A 10,555-nucleotide genomic window follows, 5' to 3' on the forward strand; every position below is an offset into this window, starting at 1 on the left:
GGTCTCAAGATAGCTTGTGTCTTGATCTTTCTTTAAGACCACTAATTTGAGCAGAAGGTGAAAATAAGTTAGTTCTTATAATCTACATTTCTAGTGGTATCTAGGTTCCACTATAAATGCCAACAATGTTATCCCTAAACTTAGCAGCTTATAACATGTATCTTGTCATCGGGCCTATGGAGAGACTTCTACATCGTTTAACCCTCAGCTGGAAAGACCTCGTGACTGGGATGAGGGTGTGGGCAAACTGGAGTACTGGAGGCAGAAACCTTTTGGAGCTGTGCTATGTAATACAGTGGGCACTAATCACACGTGGCTGTTCAGTGCTTGAAATGTGTCTGGTCTGATTTGAATTGTGCTCTAAATTTAAAAACCCTCCCCTACCCCCTATTTCAAACACTTAGCATAAAAAGGAAAAGACTTTAAAACATTGTGTTAATAATTTGTATGCTTATTATATATTACAGTAATACTATTGTAGATAGAGTGGGTAAAATAAAATATTAAAAAATTTAGTTTGATTTATTTCCTTCTGAGCTTTTAAATGCAGCTAATAGAAAATTTAAAACTGTGCATTCAGTTCATATTATATTGTTTTGGGACATCGTTAATCTCAGGGTATTTGTCACTCATATACAGTGGTAAATGCTGGCTATTAACTGGCACCTCAGTCAATTCACTGGATCACTCACAGACACGTTCTTTTCCTCTGGTTTAGCCATTCTCCTGGTACAGTCTTCTCAGGATAGTTGAACAACTTAGGGTTCTGAAAGGCAAGTTTTCTCTTATACAAGGTGAGAGATGGGATTTTTGGGTTTTTTTGACTCAGCCTTGGAAGTCATGAAGTCATGCCTCGTCACTCTTGCTGCATTCTACTAGTGAGCAGCAAATCACAAAACTGCTCAGATTCAGGAGAGGGGTCACATTGTGGTGCAGCAGGTAGGATGGGCTATGTTGCTGATATCTTGGAACATACAACCTCCTACCACCTGTCACCAGCATAGACCTCTTTATCTTTAAAGAGCCATTCCTGAAGTTTGAATAAAGTCATGGAGACTTTATTAGCATCTTAAAATTAAGCAATGTACTTAAGAAATTATATTAACAGTCACTATTAATGGGGGGGTAAAATGAAAAACACAAAATTTCCTTTAAGCATTTAGAATGCTACCTACAGGAAAATAGCTGAAATTTAGATTGGTTGTCACAGTGTTGAATCACAAGACAGATGACTTCTGTTTTTTTTTTTTTTTTTCTTTCAGATTTATTTAGAGGTAGTCAACAGAAGCATATTCTTAATTTTTAAGAGGCACATGTTCAAAAATAACTAGAAAAATATCTTTTTTTGTCAAGTGTACCTTAATAGTTTTCCATTTAAGCTCTTTGAACATAAATTAAAAATTTGTGCAATATGGGTGTGAAGATGTTGGCTTGGAAATAAAGGATTATCTGTAGCAAGCATAAAATTATTTCTGTGGTAATGTATTTAGTATGCTCACCCTTCATTTTCTTTATGGAGGGGTGGTGTATCATGCATGTTGGGGGTAAAACTGCTCCCAGAACATGAAATATCGTGACAGTTAAATCAACATTTAGCTATAATCAAACAAATGTGATTGGCCCAGAAGTCTACAAGTAAAGATGGAGTTCTGGAAATGAGTGACTGTTTATTTAGGGGTGATTTGGTCTTTCCCTTAAGTATTAATAGGGAATTTTGTCAATGTAACTTATTTTAGATGCTAAATTTGTATTGCTCCCTTTGAGCCTCCTCTTTAGGGTTTAGGTTTCACAGATGATTCACATTTTGACATTAATTTATTAATAATAATGATTAGATTCATAAACTCAATTTAATTAGTTCTTATCAATGATTGAATAATTAACCATAATTAATTCAAATTTGCATTATTTATTTTATCCTATTTAATTTTCCAAAATTAAATACAATTAAATAATCATCAATGTCAGTATGTGCATCTTTTAGATTACCTTGGGTCGCATTTGAAAGGCACTGTCCTTCCGCACATTTTGATAAGTCTCAACAATAGATGAGTGGGCAATAGGGCTACATAGAATACCAAACACTCCCAACAAAAACAACAACGACACATATTAAACTAGAAACAGAGACAAATGCCACCTGAGGGGATCTGAGGAGGTCCAAGAGGAAGACCTCAGTTTAGGATATTGGAATCCTCAACAGAGGTGGTGGAAAAGAATTTCAGCACTTGTCAGATATTGAGGCAAAGAGATTTGTTTAGAAAGCAAGGAATGCATATGTGAAGGAGACTTTCAAGCTGTCTTAAGAATGAGAGATGTTTTTGGCACTGTGTGTGGGAAGTTATGTGGAGCTGACATGAGCCTGGTGATCACAAGATGCTTCATGATTGTCCAGCCAATTCTCAGGATCCTAAGGTTGACATATTCTCCATTCTCTGCAATAGATTACATTGGGAAAGTATCCTATAATACAAGTTTCTTATCTCCCTTTACATGATCTATGCTAAAAACCACATGTATTAATGGAATAATTAACAGTAATATGGGCAATTTTTATAAGTACGAGAATTTCTAGGAAATTTAAGATTGTGAGTGAAGCTGGACTTGGTGGCACCTATAATCCCAGCAACTCAGGAGGCTGTGGCAGGAGGATCACAAGTTCCAGGTCAGCCTCAGTAATTTAGTGAGGCCCTAAGCAACTTAGTAAGAACATGTCTCAAAATAAAATAAATAAATAAAAGGACTTGGGGATGTAACTTGGTGATAATGCACCCCTAAGTTCAATTCCCACAAACAAACAAACAACAAAAAATAGTATAAGTGAAGATTTGTAGATTATCCTGAAATTTGGGGAGTGTTAGACCTGAGAGAGAGAACTGGCTTGGAAAGGAAAGATGTGAGGAACTTTAGCACAAGGCTTTCATGTTAATGTTTCAGTCTCCTTGTCTTCCCTTATGTCTCCTTTCTACCTTTTTCTTCTATCTAACCTCAAAACAAGTCTGCAGTACTTGTAAATGTTAACATAACTCTGCACTGCTCCTTAATTCTGGCTGATATTTTATTCCTGTCCATCCAGCACCTAGAACACATCAGAAGTTCTCCTTCTTCCTCTAGAATAGCGGCCAGATTCACATACTTGAAGAACACAGACATGTGGGCTTCATTTTATGGCACATACAGAGTGTGTTCAGGTCTGCTTCCAACACTTACTTTCTAAATGGTAAAGATTCTTGAAGGGAATCATGAAACTAAATATAGGTTTTAATGCCTTTCAGAAGGATTTTCACTTAGAACAAGTTCTTTTTTTTTTTCATTCCCTTTTCTTATGTAGGCAAAAAGATCAATAGGTAACATAGAATACTAGTGTTCTCAATTTAGGCTTATAGAGAGATAGACTTCTACTACTCACTAAATTGAAAAGAGCGCCAAATGAAATTATCCAAAACACAGCTAAACCAAAGTCATTTCATTGCCAACTTATTTAATCTGAGTAATAAATCTGGAATGGGTAATGCTTTTAATGTAATGTTTAATAGCATGGATTTGGGGTCACACCCACATAGGCCAAAGATTTTGTCATCTGTGAAATGGGTATGAAAATACTTAGTATGATTGTGGGTAAGATTAAGTAGAATAAAATAAATCAAAGGCTTAACAGCACATTATCAGATCTCATTGCTATTACTAGTATAAGGAAAATAGAGTCAGTGAGCTCTGACCTCAATGATAGGAAGCCCAGATATTAATAATCTTTCTCCTACTAATAGGTAAGTCTTTTTGATTCCCTATCAGCAAAATGAGGAGCTTGACTAATGCATTTCTCTTTTTAAACTTTAAAATCATGTTACAAATAAATGAGACAATTGCCAATTCCCTTTACTTTTCATGCTCTGTGGTATAGACCTACATTTAGGTCTGTTGCTTACCAAAGGATGACTTTTAAGTTGAATAAATGTTCCTGGGATAACTATTCCATGGGTTTGATTAGTTCATATCTTGGAGCTAAAGACCAGTCAAGTGGTATAGAGACTGAGCCTGTGTTCTGAAGTCAAATACCAGGGCTCAAATCTAGACCTAGTGTTTATTAGTTTTGAGTCCTTGGACAAGATGGTTTCCTTAACTGCATAATTAAAATGATAAGAGTACTTAGCATCACAATGTTGTGAATTGGAATGGATTTACATGGGAAAAACACTTAGAGCAGTGTCTAGCTGAGATAAGCTCCATCAACACTGGCAATTACTCATTAACTTTTTATTCCTTCTTCTACTTCCCTTCTGATAATTTACCATTTATTAATGAGATAGCACATATTTTTAAAATAATACATTTTAGAGTATTACATCGTTATCATTATAATTTCTTTAAAAAGTATATGGAAGAAAACAAATATAAAACTTACTTTTAGGAAGAATTAACCCAACTGACTCAATTTCCTTCCCTTACTTCAACCAAGATACCTAAAGAACACTGGTGTCATTTAAGCATGAAGCATGGCATCTGCTTCACCACCTATAACCTTTCTTACTAGAAATTCTCAAGGCCAGTTGGTTCTTTGCTATAACTCTGATTAAAATGATTAATGCAGCACTATTGATATAGCAATGTGAATGTTAAACACTTTATCTCTGATTGAAATGGTTTTTTTCTTTACTATTCAAAGGGTTTCTAGCATCCTCTGAATAACTGAGGTAGAATCAGTCCTAGTTGAGTATGCACCGCCCATTATTCTCAGTTCCACAGGAGTGTTCCTGCCTGTGTCCCTCCCAGCCTGGAGGTGCATGTCATTTCACATATGGGAAAAGCCCTAGCACGTAGGAAATGATGAAGTCAGGATTTTTAACCCAAATTTCAAATCTTTTATTCTTTCCATATTAACATAACATGAGTGGGGTAGAGAGCAGAAGGAAGGAAGGGAGGGAGCAAGGAAGGAAGACAATTTCCAAGAACTTTGAATGATGATCAGTCTGCCTCTCTGGATACCTGTAAGCCCAACCCTGCATGCATTACCCTTCTTTGGTCCCCATCTTAGTCCAGTTATTAGAAGGTCAGGATGTATCCTAATAGGAAATATAGAAGGTGTGGCCTGGTACAATCTGTCCTGTGCCTCAAGACATAAAAATATTTTCATAGAATATATGGAAATCTGGAAAGTTATTGCCACATCTGACTGTTCTGGTCAATCTATTTTAAACAACTTCCTAAATTTTAGGAGAAAGCAACTCTGGTGTTTGAAAATAGAAAAAACGAACAAGCAAACCTCTCTGAAAAATACTTTGGGGTCCTGCTATCTAGCTTAATCCCAGTGAAACATCAGTTAAAAGCAATAAGGACACATAATGGGGGGAGGGAGGGGTTAGTGTTAGGGTTAGAGTTAGGGTTAGGGAGGGGGGCAAGAATGGAGGAAGGAAGGACTGTATAGAGGGAAAAGAGGGTGGGAGGGGTGGGGGAAGGGAAAAAATAACAGAATGAATCAAACAACATTACCCTATGTAAATTTATGATTACACAAATGGTATGCCTTTACGCCATGTACAAACAGAGAAACAACATGTATCCCATTTGTTTACAATAAAAAAAAAAGCAATAAGGTAGGTAGTCAAGAATTATGTGTGAACTGAAAGGTCAAAAATCTGAAAAGCCAGGCAGGAAGCTAAAATTCTTTTTGCAAAATATATATGAATAATTGGCATCTGGGGACAGGGACTGAATTGGTCTCCTCTCTGTTTTTGCCACATTGTTGTGCTATAAGGGTTTCTGACATTCCACACACCTGAAGCTATCTCTGAGTAACAGGAGGGCTGTATTATCTCTGTTCTACCACAATCTAAGCTAATCTTTCCAGAGCCCATTGGAGGGACAGGGGAGGGGATGCTGAAGGCCTAGGAATGCTGCAGAAGCTGTTTACACACCCTGTCTGTGGTGACTTACTTAGCATGAGCTCACAAGTGATGGCTTGTTTTGACACATTCTACACAGCTTCTAGAGGATGGTCGCACACATAATCGAACTCACTCTGGTAGTTTTAGTTTGAGTATTCATGCTCAGTGGCCTAGGCTAACATGACATGTCCCACATTTGAGAGACTTTACAGTTCAGAAAATTCTTAATAATTGATCATCTGGCTCCAGCCTCTTTCTCTGGATGGGACAAGGGAACAGGATTTCTTGGAAGGACTTGACCTCTGGCTGGAGGGGTGTGCCCTGAATGCTGGTAAAACTTGACAACTCAGGCATAACCAGGCCCCAGTGGGAGGATCATCCACAGGGTCAAGGTGAACCTGGCAGGGCCCTGAAGCCTAAGAGGCTGCTCATTTCAACTTTCAAGAAACCACTTTTTCTTGTGAATGGAAACATTTCCTTCACAGCCCTCAGTTCTACATTGAATTTATAGATGATCTTTTCACTAACCTTGTCTTTCTCCCAAAGAAGACTGCATACCCTTTACTCAGCTGATAATTCCCCTCCTCACAAGAGTCTCTACCTAGATTAAACCAAATTTGGAAGCCTGCTTCTGACTATCAACTTCTAAAATCTACACAAATCTTTGACATCTTATTAGAGGCACCAGAAAGCATAGAAGCTATAAGTCAGATTGATTGGCTTGGCATTTGGGCCTTCCACTTAGCAAAGAAGACTTGGGTAAATTATTAAAATTTTCTATGCTGTTTCTTCATTTTTGAAATGAAGAATAATAGAAGTTCCTACTTCATAAGTTAACTACAAAAAGGAAATGAGTTAATTAATGTAAAATCCCTAGAACAGGACCTGACCTATGTAAGCACTAGAACTGATCATGTTAGCTGCCACTATTTTCTAGAAATCTGAGAACTTACTCCACTTTCTAAAGTGCTATTTGTTGTTTTAAATCAATCTTGTCCTGAGAGAATGAGATAAGAAAGAGGTAATGTAAGGCAGGAAAAGGAATGTTGGTTTTGAGTTGTTGTGGGAATTCTGGGGATCTGAGCCTTAGGGAAAGCTCAGATGGTTGCCCTTGGGACAAGCTTTCACTTCCAGAAGTTAAGACAGGAATGGCAGGGCTATGAGCAATGACATTGATGGCTTTAAAAGGTGAAGGCAAGGTAGGTAAATAAACTGAGAGACAACCAACTCTGTTTACCTGACCTATAACTTTTCCTAGGACCAACCTTGGTCAAATAGGATTAAATTAACTCCAAGTCCCTTTGAAGAAGAAAGTATTGTCCTAGTCTTACAGTGAATTGTCCATAAAGGTGTGTGGAGTGGATTAGTGACTGACGAATACATAGCCCCATATCCAGGCTTAATTTATTTGTTCCATAAACCTGACTTGACTCAATTCAATGATGGCTTTTAGGGAGTTTCAGGATACAGGCACTCCTATGTATTCTTCTTCCCCTGACTGGCTCAAAGTGTACCAAGGGGAAAAAAAAAAAGAAATAGCACTTCATATGCAGTAAATCAAACCTCTATTTTTACAGTTCCATTCAGGGTGCTCTGCACTTTTCTTGGGGGTCAGCTGAAGAGATTCCTTTGGTGTATGAATGGATATCCACACACATTTTCTTGATCGATTTCTTTTGTTTAAAAAACATCTTTTCTTTGAAGCTGGATGTTAGTCAATTGGAAATTTTGAAAAACATTCATTTCTCTGTTGGTTCAGATAAGGAAGAGTTGACCCTAAAATAAAGAGCTTCCCTAGATGGTGTGTTTATTGAGGCATATTTTGATGATCTTATCTTCGTATACTGCACTGCATATAATTTGGCACCCACCATAAATAAGCTGCAAAAAGGGAGGTTTTAATAACAATTAGTCAATTGTGCCAATAGAGTTTAGGCTAAAAAAATGTAAGCATCTTTGAAAATGAAAACAAGTATCAAAACTCTGTGTATGGCAGCAAATAAATCTAAAATTTAAAAAGGATATCACACAATAACTTACTTAAATTACATGTAAATAATGTTAAAGTTGATGAAAGTTGTAGTTTCTCCTTTTTAAAAAATAATTACCTACTGACATTTTTTGGGCATCATCAACATTAAAGATTAGATAAGATTAAGGATCAGCAAACTTATTATTATTATTATTATTTTGTAAAATGTCAGATAGCAAATGTTTTAGGCTTAGTGATCCAAGAGGATTAAACGTAAGTACTCATATACCAAAAGAGAAAACACATTCCCAGTTTTTATTGAAAATTTTAAAATATAATAATAATTGAGTACAATTCTTTCTAATAGAAGTCTATTAGTAAAAAGAATAAAAAATTTTAAAAATAACATTTTATTTAGTTGAGGTTCAATGTTAGTGCTCCCTGATAGTCAATTGTTATATTTTTCTCTAAAACATTTTTCCCCACCCCTGGACTACACAAAACAGTCTGTTGGTTCAATATTTCCTGCTGGCTATAGTTTCCTGTTTGGGTTAGATACTTGAGAGATCAGCAAAAACACTGTCTAAGAAATGGCAGGCAAGGATGATTCGCCGGGAATAGCTCTTGGTTACTGCTTCCCACAGGCTGTTACAGGGATTCTGATAGTGGTGATCAAGCTTGCTAGATCTCAAACCAAATAAGGAGTGCTTCACAGAAACATGGAATCACTGTTTTAATGGAGATTGAGATTAATGTGAAAGTGATAGTAAGCATCCTGATACAAGAAAAGGAACCCAGCACAGAGCAGGAATAGCCAGCACAACAGGAAGAGTGAAGAAGGGCTTTCTGAATGGGCAAGCACAGAGGGGAATCCCTTGATGTCGGTGGTAAAAAACATGGTCTGTTCCTTAGGGAGGAGGAATTGGAAATTTAAATCAGGTCCTGTCCAGAATTAATTGCTAGTAAAATTTAAATTGGTATTTTTAGTTGCTAGTAAATTAATAATTAGTTAATTGAAATGGTATTTTACTCTTTCAAAAACCTTCAATAGTTTGTAGAAACATTTAATACCTTTTTCATGTTTTTAGCATCCCTAGTAAAAGCATCTTCTTAATAAAAAGACTCTCTACCTGAATCAGGTTGCTGGATTTGAATCATCACACTACCCTATGTGACCTTGGACAAATTATCTATTTTTACCTCAATTTCAGCTTTCTCAGCTGAGAATAACAGTTCCTGCCTTGTTGACTTTTTGTGAGCATTAAGTGGGTTAATCCATATAAACTGTTTAGTATATTGTCAGGTACAAATAATTACATTTTTGATAAACTATTTGTAAGGTTAGTTATTATTCAATCAACCCATGATATTTATCTTAATGCCAGTATCATTGTTGACATCAAATAGGTAATTAATTTAACAATTTCATTCACAAATATTTATCTAACTACGCTGTGCCAGGCAGTATTGTAGATACTGGAGATACAGCAGGAACAAAGACAATAAATATGTATAAGTTTGTGGAACTTTAATCCTGGAAGGAGTGGTACAGAGCAGAGAACAAAAAAGCAAAAAATAAAATAAAATGTATCACATGTTAGATGACAATAGATGCTTTGCGCAAAATTAACCCAGGAGAGAGACAGGGAGCGTTGAGGGAGGAGTGCCTGCAATTTAAAACAGACAAGGTGGGCATCCTGGCCAGAGCAGATGAAGCTCTCCCAGACACTGGACACTCTCCCAATTGCCAAACTGATGACATTTTTGGAATTTGTAAGAATATTCCCTTCTCTTCCTAATTCCACGTTCCCACTAAGGAAAGTGCTAAGGGAGCTTACCTCACAGACTGCTGGAAACCATGGAGTCCTCTTGGTTACAGGGCACATTGTATTCTAGTTCCTGTTGAAATCACAGTTTCACTGCACTTACAATCATACCTAATTTAAAGAAAATGAGTGAGTGGTCACTCCAGGCTTGTCTCTTACTTCTAAGGTCACAAAGGGTAGAGCTGAGAGTAACTGAGCTCCCCCTAGAGCTCTGGCTGCACTAAGGAGGGGCCTATCACAGGCTTGAATTTAGGATGGGGCTGCCGTTTGCCATTACCATCATGTGACCCAAATTTTCCCTGAACCATCAACTAGTTTCTAAATGACTGGTTCACTCTAAAGCTGAACTTTAAACCCAGTCACAAATGCAGAAGGGAATTTCCTTCTGAGAAACCTGGAGAAGTAAAAGATGTTAAGGAAGCAGGAGAGGCAGAGTGAGGGCTTTCAAAACCATGTGCTGATGTGCTGGCATAGTTCCTTGGCCTAACTGCCCATCTACTGGAGGGAGGTTCTCTCCTACCCATCTCAGACTCTGACCACCAGCAGCAGCCACAGGCCTCACCTTGGCAAATAACACCATCCCATGTACCTAAGGTCTCTGACCTTGGGCAGAGAGAAAGAAATCAGGTTGGTGGTGTGAAAGTTGATGTAAATGCCCATTTTCTTTAAACTGGCTGGGAGGACCCAGCCAAGGTCAGGTACCCACAGGGTAAGGAAGAGCCTGTGCAGATGCTATGATGTCCATGTAGCACTCACTTGCCGGGTGGATCCTGCTGATCATCCCAGCAAGGTCAAATGTCGCTCTACCTCTGAAAATGAGCTTTCTGGCAAAAGAGTTTTCTGGACTGACCTTAGTTATGTGGTAAAGCTTTTGG

At 37.5% G+C, this 10,555-nt stretch overlaps 1 long non-coding RNA gene across 5 annotated transcripts in view; it reads right to left on the reverse strand.

Moving 5' to 3' along the window:
- LOC306665452 overlaps nucleotides 1-9,973 on the reverse strand; it is a 61,505-nt gene extending 51,532 nt beyond the window's left edge. Inside the window, exon 1 of one of the 5 annotated variants that reach the window (XR_013765021.1) lies at nucleotides 9,693-9,958. This is a non-coding gene — a long non-coding RNA (uncharacterized lncRNA). Of the gene's footprint in view, nucleotides 1-9,692 lie in introns of all 5 variants that reach the window. The other 4 variants (XR_013765022.1, XR_013765023.1, XR_013765024.1 and 1 more) reach the window with 4 other exon arrangements.
- Between the last annotated feature and the right edge of the window lie 582 nt (nucleotides 9,974-10,555).

This window comes from Sciurus vulgaris (genome assembly GCF_902686455.1).
Source record: "Sciurus vulgaris genome assembly, chromosome: 7".
Taxonomy (NCBI): domain Eukaryota; kingdom Metazoa; phylum Chordata; class Mammalia; order Rodentia; family Sciuridae; genus Sciurus; species Sciurus vulgaris.